The sequence below is a fragment of the Zalophus californianus genome, chromosome 14 (genome assembly GCF_009762305.2).
Source record: "Zalophus californianus isolate mZalCal1 chromosome 14, mZalCal1.pri.v2, whole genome shotgun sequence".
In the NCBI taxonomy this organism is placed as follows: Eukaryota; Metazoa; Chordata; class Mammalia; order Carnivora; family Otariidae; genus Zalophus; species Zalophus californianus.
The window spans coordinates 77,901,349-77,919,587 of NC_045608.1; the positions used below are offsets into that span (position 1 = coordinate 77,901,349).

General features: G+C 41.1%; 1 long non-coding RNA gene across 2 annotated transcripts; it reads right to left on the reverse strand.

The window, feature by feature from the left end:
• Window positions 1-1,415: 1,415 nt before the first annotated feature.
• Window positions 1,416-15,067, reverse strand: LOC113913083. Of its 2 annotated transcripts, XR_003517082.1 has the most exons (5): window positions 14,889-15,067; window positions 10,481-10,556; window positions 10,152-10,207; window positions 8,960-9,065; window positions 1,416-1,803 (listed from the first exon to the last, which is right to left on the reverse strand). It is a non-coding gene; the product is annotated as an uncharacterized LOC113913083 (long non-coding RNA). The 2 variants fall into 2 exon arrangements; XR_003517083.1 differs by lacking the exons at window positions 8,960-9,065; window positions 10,152-10,207 and having other exon boundaries at window positions 1,425-1,803.
• Between the last annotated feature and the right edge of the window lie 3,172 nt (window positions 15,068-18,239).

The following is an 18,239-nucleotide window of genomic DNA, read 5'->3' on the forward strand; positions in this document are numbered from 1 at the left end:
TGCCTTAGGCTTCAAGCAATTTGCCCAAGATTTTTACCCAGAGCAGCAAACCATGCTCAAACTCAGGAGAGTGAATCTTTCCATTCTCATTTGCGGACTATCAAGAGATCCAGTTTAGACCACTAAGGGGGTAGGGAGAAAAAGATTCATTGATTTATCACTGGAAACTCAACAGATTTAAGAACAATATGCCAAAAAAGACGGGTCCCTTTAAGAGAGAGTAGAGGAGGAACACATATGTAATCACATCACTAAGTCGCTAAATAAAATGAGAAAGAAATCCCAGAGAATTAAGTTGGGTGGTCAGGACTGATTTATGAAACCACCACCCCATCAATTGAATTTATTGGATGTGAAAATCTGTGATCAGGCTAAAGAAAGAATTTCCATAACATGTACAGAAAAGATGGTGGAAGAAATACAATACGTCTATTTAGAGGCATTCCTTGTTGGCTCTAGTATATGCCGGGAGGAGAGGAGCCTCTGGAATGGTGAAGACAGAGGGAAAAAATCCCTTCTTCCAGGTTTGTTTACCAACTGAGAGCAAGGGAGTCTCAATGGAGCCTTTAAGACAAGGTTCTCTTACAATCTGCATACGTACATATCCTAATGTATGTGTTTTTTAATGAGAGGATAGCAAATACAAGTAGTTCTTGTTTTTAAAAAAATAAAGTAAGATAAAATAATAAAACATGGGGGGCACCTGGGTGGCTCAGTCGGTTAAATGGCCACCTTCGGCTCAGGTCATGATCTCAGGGTCCTGGGATCGAGCCCCGTGTCAGGCTCTCTGCTCAGTAGGGAGTCTGCTTCTCCCTCTCTCTCTGGCCCTCCCACCCGCTTGTGCTCTTTCTTTCTCAAATACATAAATAAAATCTTAAAAAATAAAAATAAAACATGGTTTTCTTGAGAGAAGGGAATGAGAAGAGTTCTTCAGTCAATGAGAAAAAGGCGTAAGCTTACAGCCTCAACGATGCTCACACCCCCATCCTGAGTGCCAGGGACTGATTCTTATCCCTATGGACCACTGACAGGCCATACCACAATAGAGCCCCCCCCAACACACCCCTGCAGCCTGCACCCTTACCTCTTCAGGGTGGGAATATCCAGGCTCAGGGGGTGTGAGCCTGATTAAAGAACTTTCTCTAAGTTCTTTAATCATAGACATGATGCTAGCTTTGTTTGCTTTAAAACAAAGAGGTAGTCATGGAATTTACTAGTTAACTAATTTTTTAAAGCATCTTCCAATTTTACCATGAGGGAATTGGAATTTGTATCCAATTTGTATTTGCGAAGATTTATAAAGAACACAAAATGCAAATAGGCTGATCATGGGGAAATGACCTGTAGGAGGCATTGCAAATCCTTTCCTAATGCATGCTCTGCAGTTCTACATTCTTGCTTCTTATGGGCATACCAGAAATACTTTATTTAGTTAAAGTGAATGGAAAGATCCAGCACTTGGAAAGAATTGTCACTAGCCTTGTTTGTTCCAATAAACAACTAAATTTCTTATTGCTCAATAAAAATCAAAACTGACAGTTTGTAAAAACCAGAAAACATAAAATCTTGGACTGTGTTTCTGGCTGATGGATATTTCCAGACTCTGACGATGATCCTGAGGGAGAAGCCGATTTAGGTTTCCACAATGTCAGTGAAACTGGAAAACCTGCTACAAATTGGCCAAAAGTTTTTCCAATTCCAATTCCAATTTGTATGTATTGAAAGATTTTGGGCCCGTGGAACAGCCTTAGTTGGGAAGTCAGCTGACATCATCGCAAGTTTGAAGACTCCTTCTGCAGAATTCTGTAATTAACAATAAGATCAGGTAAAACAGCAAGAATTTGAAATTTCATCATGGTTTCAATTCTCTTAATGCTGGGTCTGCGGCATATTTTAAAGATTCGTTCGACTGAAATAGACTTTAGCTCTGTCTGTGTAAGCCAAATGAAGAAGACATCTGAGTTAAGCAATTGTCTGATCATGGCAAACATGAACAACAAGAATATGGCACGGGAGAACTTACCCTTCCAACAGGATTCTCTGTAGAAGACTGGTCTAGCCACGCGGGGAGAGATGAATGAATATGGTACATGGATAACATTGAGGGCTTGTGGTAGGCAGAATTCCAAAATGCATCTTCCAGATTACCTGCCCTAATCCCTCGAACTGTAAATATGATGAGATATCACACATCCAAAGCCCTCAGTGAGTGTGAAGGTCATAGCACCAACACTTGTCCTTGTGGCCTGCTAGTCAAATCCATTGATCTTTTTCAGTCGGACACTACATAAAATATGCCAGGTGCATGCCCAGGGTCAGATTTCAATTCCAATTAACTTATGTTACAGTAACTCACCTGCTGAATTCAATATCATACTGATTTTTTTTTTGGCTATTATAACTAATCGTAATTATATAGGGCATCATTTATCAGTAAAAAAAAAAAAATACTGGTCTTGAAATTGTCCTGTAGCTGTGTATTGTGTGCCTGAACAAATTAGCTAAGGTTTTATATAATGGACAGGGATATTTGCTGTTTTTCTATAGAGAAAGCTGAACACTAATTGAACTTCTACAAATGAATAATTGGATTTATTTGAACATGATAATGTTACCATATATAATTCCTTTGGATAATCCTCTTTTTAATTGTAATGCCATCAATGAGATATCAGGTTCTTTGTGTTTTGTTTGTTTGCTTTTCCCATGACTGAAGGAGGAAATACTCATACAGAGGAAATTCTATCTAAATAAATGTGGCAACTGGTTTAAAGAAACTTGGTACTCTTGTTGATGACATGAGTATGCTCACTTGGGTTGCTTTGCTTTTTTGTACCTTTGTTCATTCGTTTATATTATTTATATATAAATATCTATAAATATACTACTTATACTTAAACATTTATATGTAAGGATTTAATATAAATATTTAAATGTAATGTTTATATTATTTCTATGTCAATACTTAAACATAAATATTTGTATCATTTATATATAAATATGTATTTATATATTCACTTATTCTAGAACATGTGTTGACACTTTACTATATGCTGTGTTAGGAAACAATGACAGACACAGTGCCTACTCTTATGGAGACCAAAAACATATATGAGCTAATATTTGTTGCCAGCTTGCCTGTGCAGACACTGTGTTAGGTACTGAACACGGGTTGTCTCTCTTTTTTTTTTTTTTAAGATTTTATTTATTTAGGGCGCCTGGGTGGCTCAGTTAGTTAAGCGACTGCCTTCGGCTCAGGTCATGATCCTGGAGTCCCGGGATCGAGTCCCGCATCGGGCTCCCTGCTCAGCAGGGGGTCTGCTTCTCCCTCTGACCCTCTTCCCTCTCATGCTCTCTATCTCTCATTCTCTCTCTCTCAAATAAATAAATAAAATCTTTAAAAAAAAGATTTTATTTATTTATTTGACATAGAGAGAGAGCAGAAGCAGGGGGAGCGGCAGAGGGAGAGGGAGAAGCAGGCTGCCTGCTGAGCAGGGAGCCGATGTGGGGCTCGATCCCAGGACCCTGGGATCATGACCTGAGCTGAAGGCAGATGCTTAACCAACTGAGCCACCCAGGTTCCCCAAAAACCTCCTATTCTTGTTAGGTGAATCGCTCTCTGCTCCTTGAACAAAAAGTCCCAGGCTTTGCCCTTGCCAGATAGCCAGGTCCCCAAATGCAACCCAGCCTTGTATGTCTGACCCAAGCTTCTCTGTGTCCTCACTGGGTCCCTAACCCACCTGGCTTCTCCAGCCCCTAATGCTCTATCACATCCCTACCCCACTCCCCACGTATCTAGCCGTTTTGTCTGTTCACCTGATGTTCCAACCTAGATCATAAATTCCAAATTAGATTATAAAGTTCCCCACAGGGGCACCTGGGTGGCTAGTTAGTTAAGCGTCTGCCTTCTGCTCAGGTTGTGATTGCAGGGTCCTGGGATGGAGCCCCGCATCGGGCTCCCTGCTGAGTGGGGAGCCTGCTTCTACCTCTCCCTCTGCCCCTCCCCCCGCTTGTGCTCTGTCAAACAAATAAAATCTTCAAAAAAAAAAAATAATAATAAAGCTCCCCAAAGCCTGTATTTTCTTTTCTCTCTTCCTAGCCACAGAACTTAGGTAGAGACTTAGGGAATAAGTTACAGTGGTCTTTTCCATTGCTAAATTGGTTCTCTGGCCCTAAAAACATTAATAGATTCATAGAGAGAAAAGGTAGGTGACCTATTTAAGAATCAGTTAATAGGATGTGCTTGCTTGGCTCATTCCCCTCTCCTTCAGTGAATCATGGCCGTTGTCAGAATGTTGCCTACATCCTACGACTGTAGATTTTGCATGACTGGTTTCGCAATGACCACACAATCCTGGTTTATATAATATGCACTGGGTTTGTATCTCTACCTTAAGCCTTTGGGACACAGCCAGAGCTTGAGGTCACTGGAGCACCCACTTAGCCTGAAATTGAAGGACAGAAGCTCAAGAGTCTGTCATCGGCCGTCTCTGGCTCTGAAAACTCACAGACCTTTGTACTATCTATCCCTGTGATATTTAACACCTACAGCGTTGAGATGTCATTTTTTATAGCTGTGTATTCTGCCAGCTCCTCAGCAGCAACATGGCCTTGCCCAGCCCCTGGGAGCAAGTGTCTCTAAATGACTGTTGCTTGGACCTGGAATTACAGATGGGATTATTGCCGGGACCTCTAGTCTGGAAGCTGCTAGAGTGTCACATGGTGTTGATAACCACTGGCTTCTCAAAGTGGCTCCGGGCAGCCGAGAATCCTTCGCGCGTTGGGATGTTTGGGCTGAACTCTTGACTGCCACGCTCTACCTTTCCCACCTCTTCCCTTTTGGAGTATCGGATGCTGAGCGTTTGTAGTCCTGACGTCATAGGATTGCCTGCAGGCTCATGGGAATACAAAAGTTTTAAGACAGAGAAAAATCCTATGGGATTTTACCCATTCTCAATCCATCTCTATATTACTTGCCATGTCTTAACCTCAGCTTGAAGAACTTGCATTTCTTTTCCTTCTGGGGAAGAGGAATAGGAGTGAGCTCTAGGATCATCTCTCCTCTGGGGGAGAACTGGAGTGTTGGCCTGTAGACTAAAGCAGTTCTCCCAGAGATTTCTTCCTTAGGGGGCCTCTGGGAGCCATTTTCCACGGGGAGACCAACTGGGAGCTAAAAGCTTGTCATTTGTTGACACTTCTCCTCCCTCTCACATCTGCCAAGGTTATCCAATGTCATGTGTAGACTGCGTTAGGGATGATGTATAAGCAATACCTGCATGCTTCACTTTATCTTCCACCTCACACGAGTAGGTGATAAAGTGCATCTCCAGGACATCGGGAAGGCCTTTATAATCAATTTTCTTTGCTCATCTGCCTTTCTATCCTTCAGACACTCTTGGATATCATAGTGTTTATGTAGGAGGATTCCAAGTGACCACGTGGGAGATGGATTAGAATGGCCTCTTCATGATTTCCATTGTTTTAAAGAAATATTCCCTATTTCCTCACTCTGGCTTTTCATAGATTTGGCTTCCTTGAATAGTTTCGAACCACTTCCTGACCACCGTATTTCCTCCCCTGGGAGGTACTAATGCTGTAATCCTTTTCCTCATTTATCCACTCTTTTCACTCATCTCTGCTCCAGTCCTGAGGCTTTTTCTTGGATTTCTGCAATTGGTGGTCGTTATTTCCTGAGCAGAACAGAGTTTGTCGTATGTCTCTGGGGTTCTTTCCTTTCCCGTTCTCTCTATATTTAAAGTTGTTGCCTCTAAAGAGCTCTCCAGAATCATACTTAATGGTTTAGCCTCATACTCAAGTGGTCAGAGAGGATGTTAGGTCACACTCTTAGTCACCATCAGAATTAAAACCTGTTGAGGCTTTAATGAAGACCACCACCAACTCTGTCTGCCTTGCCAAGAAAGATAGGCTCTCCTAGGTAAGCCAAATGAGTGCATTTCTCCAGCAGACCATTGAAGAGGGATAGTGTGAAATGTTAATGTAGAAAAAAAAATTGGACTCAATATAAATGAGATGTCAATTCCTTCAGGGATGCCCCCAGTTGAGTAATTCTGAGTGTACTCACCATTCTGTGGTAAATGTGAAGTGTTTGCAGGACAAGGTTGGTGACACATAGGTTACTTAATGGTGAATAAATCTGATAAAATTAAAAATGCCTCCGGCACTAAAGTGTGTGCTAATGTCTTGTACCACATGTATAAAAGGTATGCCATTTAGTTGAAAACCTACATGTGCAAGGCTGCATAACCCAAGAGTTACACGATAGTCTAAGAATTGTCACATGCTGAGCTTTCTGTAGGATGCCTTCTTGGTCCCTGAACAAGACACTCTAAGTGACATAGGCGATCAGCAACTTTCTTCCCCGTCATGCAGATAATCTCCAGTCACCCTCTGTGGGACATATCAGTCAGTCCCAAAACTGGGAGCTGGGAGCTGGGGGGCAAAGATAAGAGCTGCAATCCTGCCCTCTTTATAGGGCACCTCTAAAACCAGCCTTGTTTTGAGTGAATGTCGATTGTTCTTTCCCTTCCCCCAGTCCTATCTTAACTTTCCATATTTTCCCTCCAACAAATTCTTAAAATACAGATGGGCAGAGGGTCAAGGAAAATTGGGGACCATTTCCCTCCTGTGGCTAAAAGTTTTCACTCTATTTCTCTCACTGAACGGATTGTACTTTTAGTCACTCAACTTTTCCTTATTCCTGCATGCCAGCGCTATATATGAACATGAGCTTTGCAAGGCTCTCTTGCCAGTCACATTGTCATCCTTATATTTGAGCTATCACCTGACATCTACAAGTCTAAGTCTTTTCAACTTTTTTTCTCATACGTTAGTTCATTTTTAAATAAAATAATCTACATAGATATAGAGAATTAGAGCTTTAAGTTTGAAGACAACCTTAATGCTTTCCAGTTGCCCTTCCCATGTGAACCCTGAACGCCCTTATAACAGAAGTCGTCATTTGTCCTCTATCACTCCTTCCTAGTGATAAGAAATTCAACAGCACAAAATCAGATCACACCATTTATTTTTTAAAAAGATTTATTTATTTGAAGGGAGGATGGGCAGACAGAGAAGGAGAGGGGGAGGGAGAGAGAGAGAATCTCAGGCAGACTCCCTGCTGAGTGCGGAGCCCAACGCGGGGCTCGATCTCATGACCCTGAGATCATGACCTGAGTGGAAAACAAGAGTCAGACGCCTAACTAAGTGCGCCACCCAGGCGCCTCCAGATCACACCGTTTATAAACACCTCTGTGGAAAAAAATCTTCCTTGCTATGTATCTTGTCACTTCCACCCTTTGGCCCAGGTTCTAAAATTTAGTATGTTTTCCACAGAATAGCTTTCAAAATACTCAAAGGCAATTATCCTGCCCTCCAAGACTGTATTTGTGTATTTGGTTAACTATGCCCATTTTCTTCAAATGCGTGTAGATTTTCATCCCTCCCACCATCCTGGCCACTGTCCTCAGTTCGGTGTGTCTAGGTGTCCTGCAGAGAGCTTGTTATGCTTCTGCTATGCTGAGACCGTCGCGTTTCTATTTCACAGGTGAGAAAACTGAGACTACCCAGGAAATGACTTACCTAAGGTCATAAACTAGACCTTGCATTTGGATCTCTACTCTCCTGCACTTTAATTCTGGTCTGTATTTCCTGATATAACAGGTACGTCTGGCCAGAGACCCATTTAACAATGAGATAGAACAGCCTGGCATTCTACTGATTTCCACTGCAATGAAGTCGTGACAAAGGGGCTGAACCAAGACTCTCTGGAAATGTCAGCTGGTTAGTCAACCTGAGACAATAGTCTCAAAGGTGCCTGCTTGGGTTTTGAAGATTATATGTATATTATTTCTCTGAGGGATGCTGACTAATACAGTCATTAATCTACCTTTTGTGATCTTTAAGGACTGTTTTTGGACGACAGCATGATTATTCTCTTACTTTAATTGTTGGTGATATTGCTCCTTGAGTCCTTTTATTGAGTTCCAAGACAATTTCTTTTATCTTGAAACTTTTCATAAGCTTAAACCAATACTGCAGCTTTATTATACTCCTAAGAAAACTCAAAATAATTCTGCATCTGTGTGACCAATGCACAGGCTCATGCTTTTACCTCATTACTAACCATTGATGGCACTGCCAACTCTCATTGGCAGGATGCTCCGGTCTTCTACTGTATTTTGAAAATCAACATATTCTTTAATATACCAGATTTAAATATGTTACAGCTGAAGTCTGTTGACTTATTCAAGCCCATTGATGTTCATCAAAGTAAATACTATGCCTTTGTTGCATCCTTTGCTCTTAGTCTAATTTTGATCTTCTTAATGTGTGTTCTGTTGGCACCTAGCCTCCTTGTCTGTAAGCTGGCCGCTGAGAAAGGAATTCCACCGAAAAATCAGTTTTGGAAGCACCACACCCTATATGCCACAAGATTTGTAATACACACAGCATATTAAAGGTTTGAAAAGTCCTATAGTAAAGAAACCTGTTTAAATCAATTTAAATCAATGTTTCCTAAGTGTGTTTGACCACAAAAAAATTTCCTTTTTCCCCAAAACATTTTGGAAAATGCTGATGTCATGTTGTAACTTACTGTCCTTGTTAAGGGTCATAAAAAGGCCAGAAAGAATGTTCTCTTAAGTAAAGAATAAAGAAAAGTGCAAATTATTTTATGAAACCTATTGGGCAATCAAAGTATTGATGATCCTGACAAAGGGAGCAGACTCAGTTGAATAATGTTATATACCAGTTGTTTATATTTAAATATAATGTCTCTACTTTAAGCCGTTACCAGGACTGGCCAAGAGGACAGTCACTTACTTCCTTTGTAAAGGCAAGCATCTTATATTTGATTCCAAGTCTATAAAAAGGGAAGGTGACATTTCTCCCTTTTGCCTGTTTTAGAAATATCTAATCACAGTACATGCAATTGGGCTACCTGAATGACAAGGGAGTAGGTCTGTATCTTCCAAGTGAAGAGGAAATAAAGTCAGTTGCTTAGTTTGGGCCTTCAGCAGCTTCTCCCTCTCTCTCTCTCTTCTCAGCTTTATTGAAATATAATTGACATATAACATTGTGTAAGTTCAAGGTGTACAACATGGTGATTTGATACATGTATCTATTATGAAATGGTTACCACAATTAGGTTAGTTAGCACATCTGCCACTTCACGTAATTACTCTTCTTTTGTTGGGGTGGTGGTGGTGAGAACATTTAAGATCATTCTCTTAGCAGTGTTGAAGTATACAATACAGCATTGTTAACCAAAGTCACCAGGCTGTATATTAGATCCCCAGAGTGTATTCATCTTATAATTGGAAGTTTGTACCCTTTTTTGGAGGGGGAATGGGCAGAGGGAGAGAGAGAATCTTAAGCAGACTCCATGCCCAGCACAGAGCCCAACACGGGGCTCAATCTCATGACCTGAGCCGAAATCAAGAGTTGGCCACTTAACCAACTGAGCCAGGTACCCCTGGAAGTTTGTACCCTTTGACCAACATCTCATTTCCCTCAATCTGTGTATCCGTGGTGCTCTTGGCTGCAAAGAACGGCTGGTAAAGTACTAAAATGATAAAACCATACAAATAGGGACATTTATGCAAAGTTGTAAATTGAAATCAAGAATGCCATTTAAAAGACCAGAAATAGACGAATTCACTGAGACAGAAAGTAGAAAAATGGTGGCCAGGGGCTGTGGCAAGGGAGAAATGAAGAGTTACTGTGTATTGGGTACAGAGCTTCTGTTTGGGATAATGAAAAAGTTCTGGAAATGGCTGGTGGTGATGGTCATTTGACATTGGGAATATATTTAATGTTGCAATTACAAATGGCTAAGATGATAATTTTTGTTAGGTATACTTTATGACAATAAAAAAATCACCAAAAAGTATTAGGGAAGTAAATAAAGAGAGAGAGCTACATGTACACATTGTATCCAGGACAACTTTCCTGATTTTGATATTGTTCTGTAGTTATGTAAGATGGAACCATTGGGAGACACTAGGTGAATGAACTTGGGACCGCTTTTTATACTATCTTTGCAACTTCCTGTGAATCTATAATGATTTCAAAATAAAAAGTTAAAATAAAAAATTTTAAAAAGTAAACCTCCATGGCCAGGAAGTATTTACCTGGAAATACAGAGAGGATTGATATTTGGAAGTCTATTCATATTTCACACTTGTAGCTGAAATAAGAGAGAAATCATATGATCTCTTTAGATGCAGATAATGCTCTCATTCTAATGATGAACTGTCTTGTAATAGATTTTTTTTCCCTAAACATCATCAAAAGATCCATCTAGACAACCAATAGGCGTAACACTCAAACATAGCAGGTGTTTTTAATAAAATCAGGAATAAAGATATTATTGTTACTTAACATCATTCTCTAAGTTTGGGTCCCTACGTGATTTACGGTTATAACTATTAAAAAAAACAGATACAGAGCAACAGGTTACCTTTGACTGGGCCATCGTCCACTTAGGCCTTGGGAATGTCTGTTAACTTCTCAGCTTCGTTTTCTCTTTCACAACACTAGAGGATTAATCGGACAAAATCATTAGTTTTAACATTATTTTTCTATTTCTTGGCACTGGACACTTTCCTTCAAATACTTTTTTCCTACGGAAGACCAGAATATAAAACAGTTAAAACTGGAGTTGCTATGATGCAAACAGGGATGGGGCACCCAAATCCTGGTCTATCCTGACCCTTCCCCCAACCTCTGCCCACCCCCAGCCCCTCTACAGGAAACAAGCCCCTCATAAACACTCACAAAACCAGGCAGAGGCCCTTCTCCTGTCCCACGCAGTGCAAACATGCGGGGGAGCATGCATCTTTGAAGCATGCCAGGTAAGCTGATTTATGAAATTTGGAATAGAACACAATGTGACAAAGAAACAAAAGAACTTCATCTCTAGCGGAGAACTTGATTGTATACCTGGTACAGGTCTTCCTGCATGACTCTGAGTGAGGGCCCTCACCTCTCTCAGCTTCGGTTCCTTATCTGTGATGTCAGGAGGGTCACTGACTTACATTCATTCAATACCAAATCATGTTACTATGGTCTCATTTTTGTCAGTGGGTGGGTCACTTTTGTCAGTGGATGTGGGCCTCCTTCAGGTATCGGGAGCACAGGTAAAACTAACTCAGGCAGTAGGTCTCAACCTTGGCTGCATGTAGAACCACCAGAAGATGCTTTTAAGATAAACAGATACCCAGGTCCTTCTCAGTCCAGTTAAATCAAAACTCTACCCCTGACACCTGGGGAATCACTCTACCTGTTTCCCAGGCTAACCTATTAGGTTAGGGCACTCAAGAGGGAAAACCGTTGTCCTAGCAGAACCATAGGATACGTTCCGGGTAATTTCACTCAAAATCAAATAGTCTACGGGACCCCATGGTGATATCTTCATTGTCTGGGTGACTAACCAGTAACACTTGCCCTTAAATATTTTCAGATCAAACTTGTCTCTATCTTGCTTCATGGCACAGAACCCTGGGCAGATTCAAAGCCCTTTCTTTTTTCCTTTTTTTAAGTTTATTTATTTTTTAATAAAAATTATGAATAATATTCTAATATTTATATAAATAATATAATAATATATAACTAAATATAAAAATAAATATAATATAATATTAAAATAAAATGTTCTGATAAAAATAAAATTAAAAATTATTTATTTATTATTATTTATTTTTTTATTTATTATTTATTTTTTCTTCGTAATCTCTACACCCAGCATGGAACTCAAACTTACGACCCCAAGATCAAGAGCTGCATGCCCTCCCAACTGAGCCAGCCAGGCACCCCTCAAAGCCCTTTCTGGAGAAACATTTTGACCTTCCAGAGAGACTGTCATCATCAGCTGAGACTCACATTCCTCTCATTCCATTCACAGGGGCCATGCCGCACTCTGCTGTGACAGAGGCAAATCCTCCCATTTTAAGCGATTAAGTCTCTTTCCCTCAAAGGATGTATGTATATATACTGTATCTGAAGGTAGGAAGCGTGTGCGTGTGCGTGATTTTGTCTAGTAACCAAGTAACATTGCCTTGCTAATGTAGTTGGAGTATTTGCCTTCCTGTCAGCATGTATTAGATCATCAGCTGGGATGACCTGTTTCTGTGGCGGGAGGGCTGGTTCCAGCCTGTCCGCAGCCTGTGGGGGTTTAATGAGGAAGGAGTTTTCAGGGACGTGCTACAAATCACTTAGACCTTGTAAGGTAATCCAGAGTTTTCAGAGCAGCCCTCCGTCCATTTTAGCTTTCTTATCCCCATTATCTCACTGTTCCGGTTTCGTGCAAAGCTTTAGGAAAGAGCACTGGACGTCGGAGTACGTTGCATGACTCCCTAAAAAGAAGAGAATTGAGCACAGGATCTTTAGGGCAGTGAAACTACTATAATGGTGGATACATGTCATTACCTATTTGTCAAAACCCACAGAATGCACACCAAGAGTAACCCTAGCAAAACTGTGGACTGCAGGTGATAATGATGTGTCAGTGGAGTTCACCGACTGTAAGAAAGGGTTTCACTCTCGCGGGGGGTGTTGTCAGGAGGTTGTACGTGTGTACGGGCAGGAAGAGTATGGGAACTCTCTGTACTTTCTACTCAGTATGGCTGTGAACCCAAAATTATTCCCCCCTAAAAAGTCTACTTGAAAAATTAAAAAAGGGGAAGTTTGAAACTCTGCTTAAAAAATGTTTTTAATCTCAGAAGTTGGCGGGTAGCAAAACAAAGCAAAAGCCTTGATAATAATCTAATCCTTACAAAATGCTCTCATCTGTCTTGACCCTTACTGATACCCTGTCCTCCGTCCCTTGCTGTCTTCACACGCTCTCCTCACTGTTCCCTCCCTCCTGAAGCCTACCTATACCCCTATCTAACCCAGAAAGCTCTCCTAAGCTCCAGGCTCTTCTATCCAAAGGTCTCTGAGAAATCTCAGTTTGATTGTCCCAGGGAAACTTCAACATCAACTTGCCCCAAATGGAAATCATTAACTCCCCACCCCAACTCCTCCTTTATACAAAAAGGTAACCTTCTCTATGGATGAGAACTCCAGTCGTCCTTCCAGATTTTCATGTGAAGATAATGGCAGTCCTCACTTCTGGTCCAAGATAGTGGACAGAATACTTGTGGGTATCTGTGTTTCCACTAAAACCCCAATGGAACTGCATTACGATAAAAGGATTTAAAAAGAAGCATGAAACCACAGGACAAAGAAGAGAGGAAAAGCAACACACTTTCAGAAGGTGGGAGCGCACTCGGATAAATAGTGCTGAACCTGATGAAGGAAAGAACATCAGAACCTAAGTTGGTAGAGTGGAAAAACCCAGAAACAAGCTGATTAACATGGATGAACCGTGAAGAGGTCAAAAAAAAAGAAGGCTCCAGGCAACTCTTAAAGAAACAGTCAAATAAATAAAATTTCAGACATATGAGGTCTCACAAACATAGGCCTCTGGCTCGTGTTTACTTTCTCGGAAAGCATCTGGAGGATGCGTTCCACCAAAATAAAAGAGTAAGCCAAGAACCAAGATGACACGGGATTTAACACAAAAGAGGCCCAGAGTATTCTGGGCTGTGGAAGAAGGACCATGGCAGGAACACAGCCATGCTCATGACTTGTTAAGTTCTTTTAATTGTTCTACGTGTAGGTTTAGAAAAGCTAAATACTGTGTTCAAGATCACACAGCTAGTCTAGTGAGTGTTAGAGCTAGGAACCAAACCCAGGTATGTCTGTTGCAAAGGCATGATAGAGCATTTCTATAATTATGGAATTCTGAGCCAAAGAGTGACTAACACGAGTAGTAACAGTTCCAAGACATACGCTTACAATGAGAATTAAATGAGATAATAACCCAAAGCGTTTACCCAGCATCTGGCACATGGGAACCTAAAGATTACTGACTTGTAGTTAAAAACATAGTCTATTATTATCATTACTGCCTCCATCAAATGTTCCATGAAGGATTTGGATTTGAGCTGGACCTGGAAAGACAAGAAGGGTGTTGACTGTTGCAGAGGAAGGGGACATTCCACACTGAAGAGACAACAGTGACAAAAGAGGAGAGAACAGTGAAGATACACACACACTTCAGACATTTGTCAGAGCATCCCATTGCTAACCGACTGCAGCTCAGCATTGCCAGAAGTTTGCTTTAAATGTCTGGGATTTGAAGGAAATATGTTAATTTTCCATTTCTCTAGATTCTGTAAGCCCTATCCCTGAAGGAAATTAGATCATCAGAAGGCAACAGACCTGAACTCTATTATCTTAACTTCCAACAGATTCACTTTCACAGAACTAAGATTAATGATAGGGACTTCGGAGAAGAGAAAGCATTAATTTGAAGAATGTTTCCATATCTTTTGTAAAATCACACACCCTGTGGACACTGCATGCCCATCCTTAAAGAGTCTGAAGAAGACTTTTTCCCTTGATGAGTTTGTATCCTTGCTGTTACCAAGCAGTGAAAGCTTGTGACCCAATGCCAAGAGCTGATTTCAGGTGCAACAGTGTAACCTAATCCATACCAAACGCTTCAGGACAGCTTTCTTCTTCCTATAAACATGTAAACATAAACGTGTTTGTCTTCTTCCATGGGCTTATAAATACCATGCACGAGTTTGTGAGCAGGTGAATTTTAAACAAGAAAAATTGAATATATTATTGAATCCTGGTATAATACAAGTGTTAAGAAATGAAGAAAAACATGTTACCTGACAGCAAGGGCATATATAACTGAATATGGTATCCTTACAGCGAGGTGATTGAAAACAGTAGATCATTTGTCTCGCTAAAATTTCAGCAGAAATATATGAGAACCAACGAGCAGAAGTGCTCAGTAAAAGCAAGTTCACCTGTTAAGGGGTACGGCCTTCTACGCAGGAGGAAAACCTTCTCAGATTTTACCACGTTCACCTGTATTAGTCAAGCTTAGCTAGGTTAGGCTGCAGTAATGAACAACGAAGATTTATTTTTCATCAACGCTGTATATCCATCTTGGGTGAGCAGAGTTCTCCACTCTGCATTGTTCCTACTTGGGAACGGAGGCTGCTGGAGCCTCAACCTTCTGGAACATGGGTGGTTGCCATGGCAGGGGCGGGGTGGGGGGTTGGGGGGGAGGAGGAAGGAAACTGACAAGTCAAATATTGCACTGGAAAGCCTTCTGCCTGAAAATGATACAGTTCATTGTCATTTGTGTTTCATTGGTCAGAGCAAGTAACGTGACCTGCTAACCCTCAAGGTGGCAGATGCTGCATTCCTTTCATGTTTAGAAAGATTAAAACCAGAAAAATTGGTGAACAAGCCTAATGACTACTAAAATCTGCCCCCTTCGCTACTGAACATTCAGTTTGCTTTTCCTTCTGCAAGCAACATACACTCATCTCTTCCTCCAAGGAATACTGCCAGCAAGTTTTATCCCTATGGCTTTTAGTTCGAAACCCAGGATGTGGGGAAATGCACAGTCAGGTCTGGATACAGTGCCTACTGATTTGGGGACCTGTGCAGGAGAAAGTCAACTTTTCTGCCCTCCCACACAACCACACTCCAATGGTAGAAGGACAGGCTAAGTACAGTAAGTACCCCCATTCAGAAATGGGGGGAATGAGAGAGACACCTGGTGGACACTGGTCCACAGCAAATCTAAACCCCACTGGGCAGACATTTTGAGGGCTCCTCCCGGGCGTAGGGAAATTTCCTTGATTATTATGTTCTGGTCCTGCTTCCTGGGAAGAGGTCTCTTATCCAGTCATCCTCCTGAAACCTGGCTCTGACTTGTGAAAGTCTCCCTTTTCATTATTCTCAGTGGCCACATTCGCAGCAGGCAATGAGACTATGTCCTCTTTGGGATGAGCAGCTCTATCAGCCTACTCCCTGCTCTTAGCAGATTAGAGTCCCAAAGTCATGTTCTTAAATAACCACCACCTGTTTTGTCCAGGCTGATTAATACTTCTTTTATCAAAAACATAGCTTCTCGTGTATCTTCTTCCAGTCAGCTCCATATGGCAATAGCCACAGTTCCTTTTGAGGCAAAATTCTCATGTTGATAGTATTTCTGTTTTTTTTTGTCCTCATGCCCCTCTTTATCGGTTTTAATTTCAATTCCCTGAGGCCATCAGGCTTCAATGAGAGAGTCACATGCAGACTTCGTCTTTTCCCTGAGCCATTTTGTACAAATGAAACGATTTTTTGGACACCACGCCATTAATGGGAATTCACTCAAAGACGTTTTAATTCATGGACAGATTTTTTAACAAAGTGTGATGACCATACCTTGTCCCTCATTTGTCCCTTGACGCAAGGTTGAGTTTTAACTGGCTCCCTGCTGCTTTTAAGTTTTCCTCATTGTAATGCTTGCTTTTGGGGGCTGAGCCTTCTTTCAGGCTTCAAATCCCTGAGTTCTATTTTCTTACATTCCTGCTTCAAAATGAGCAGTGTCTTTTTGTGCTCACCTCTGTCTTGTAACAACCTGCTGAAAACAGTCATCAACAAACAACACAGGCTACAAATACTTTCCCCCACAGTCTTTTTCCCTGGAGGCATAAACTCATCAGGAATAAAATATACATCCCAAATTACTGCAGGCACAGTGTCCTTGCCACCCACTACCTGGCCCTTAAGTCATTTGTTTTGGGTCTTTGCCATAGCAGCAGCCTACTTCTATGTACCAATTTTTGTATTACTCAGCATATGGAAGGCTATGCTATAGAAAAAATAATCCCGGTATTTCAGTGCCCTGGAATAAGTTTATTATTTTCCTCTCTTGCTACATGTCCATTTCACATCAGTAGGGGACACTTCTTTACTTTATCCTCACTTCTGGACTCATGCTGCTGGAATCTCTACCAACTAGAACATTACCAGTTGTCATGGAAGGTGGAAGGGAACGTGAAAAGTTGTACACCTACCCAGAAGGGGCACCTTTCTTTTTCACTCATATTCCACTGGCTGAAGCAGTCAGATGACCAACCCCAACTTCAAGTTAGGCAGAGGAATGAATTTTTTTCATGTCCCCAAAAGAAGAGAAGCAGAAATACTGATCATAGCACTAGTGATTCCACACCCATTTAGTAAAAACCTAAGTGTGTATATGCTCTCCTTCCCCACACACTCATGATTTATGTTGGACTTACCGTCTCTAGGGACCTGTTCCTACAGTAAATTAGGAAGACCAGAATTTAATTCCCGAAGCTTCCAGTCTCAAGTGGATGTCATTGGCATGGTCCACATATTACGAGGAAAACCTCAAAAATGGAGAGGAACATTCATAAGTAGTTACTGGAACGGGGCAACCGTATGTGTGAATATTTTGTTTGCCAAATGTCATAGGAATGTATTTGCTTCTGCGTGGGTAATTCTCTTTTGCTAACCAAGTGGATCCCTTTCTAAGCTTCAAAAAGAAAAAAAGAAAAGATGATCATTAGTGAGCTCAACTGCCTTAAGACTTTAAGACAGATAGTATGGAATACAATATAATCCCAAGTCTAATTTTTCCATTGGTTGTCTGGTTACTCAAAAAATATTTGATTGACTGAGTAATCCCATGGCCCAGAGAAATACTGTGGCCACAGAATAACAACGAGCCAGATGACAAAAAAAGTTTCCATTCCAAATCCATTTGGCCACAGGCGCAAAACTCGGGTCATAAAGCTGGAAGTACTTCTCCAAGGTTGATGCTGGAACTGATAGCTAGGCGCTATTTATAAACTTTGGGAAGATTTTCTAGATAAAATATTTAAACATGCTTTTGGAAAGCAAATGTCTTTGTTCGCTTTGTTGTCCGAACTCTCCTTGATTTGTTAATTTTGCTTTTTCTTAGATTTTCCCTAAACTCTCAAAAGAGAAAGTTCATTTTTTTGTGTGGCAATGAGCAAAAAAATTTGCTCATGAGTGAGAAAACTTGTGGACATATAAACATGGTGTTTTCCTTAGCCCTAGATCTGGTGTTCTGTACAATAAAGGCATTGCCAAAAATGTCTGCTTCACGTAGATGGGTAAGACAAAGGGTCTGCTAACCACGGCACGGCCTCAGGAAGGGTGTTCCTGGGAACCTCGACGTCTTCCTTCAGAGACTTTCCCAGATCTCCCATGGCAAGAACTCCTGCTAAGTCCGGGCTCCAGTGAGTGGGGATATGGCAGGGCAGGGGCCTCTCCCTGCCAAGTTGAAGTGGTTTTAGCTGTGTTGATCTTTTCATAAATTAAAATTT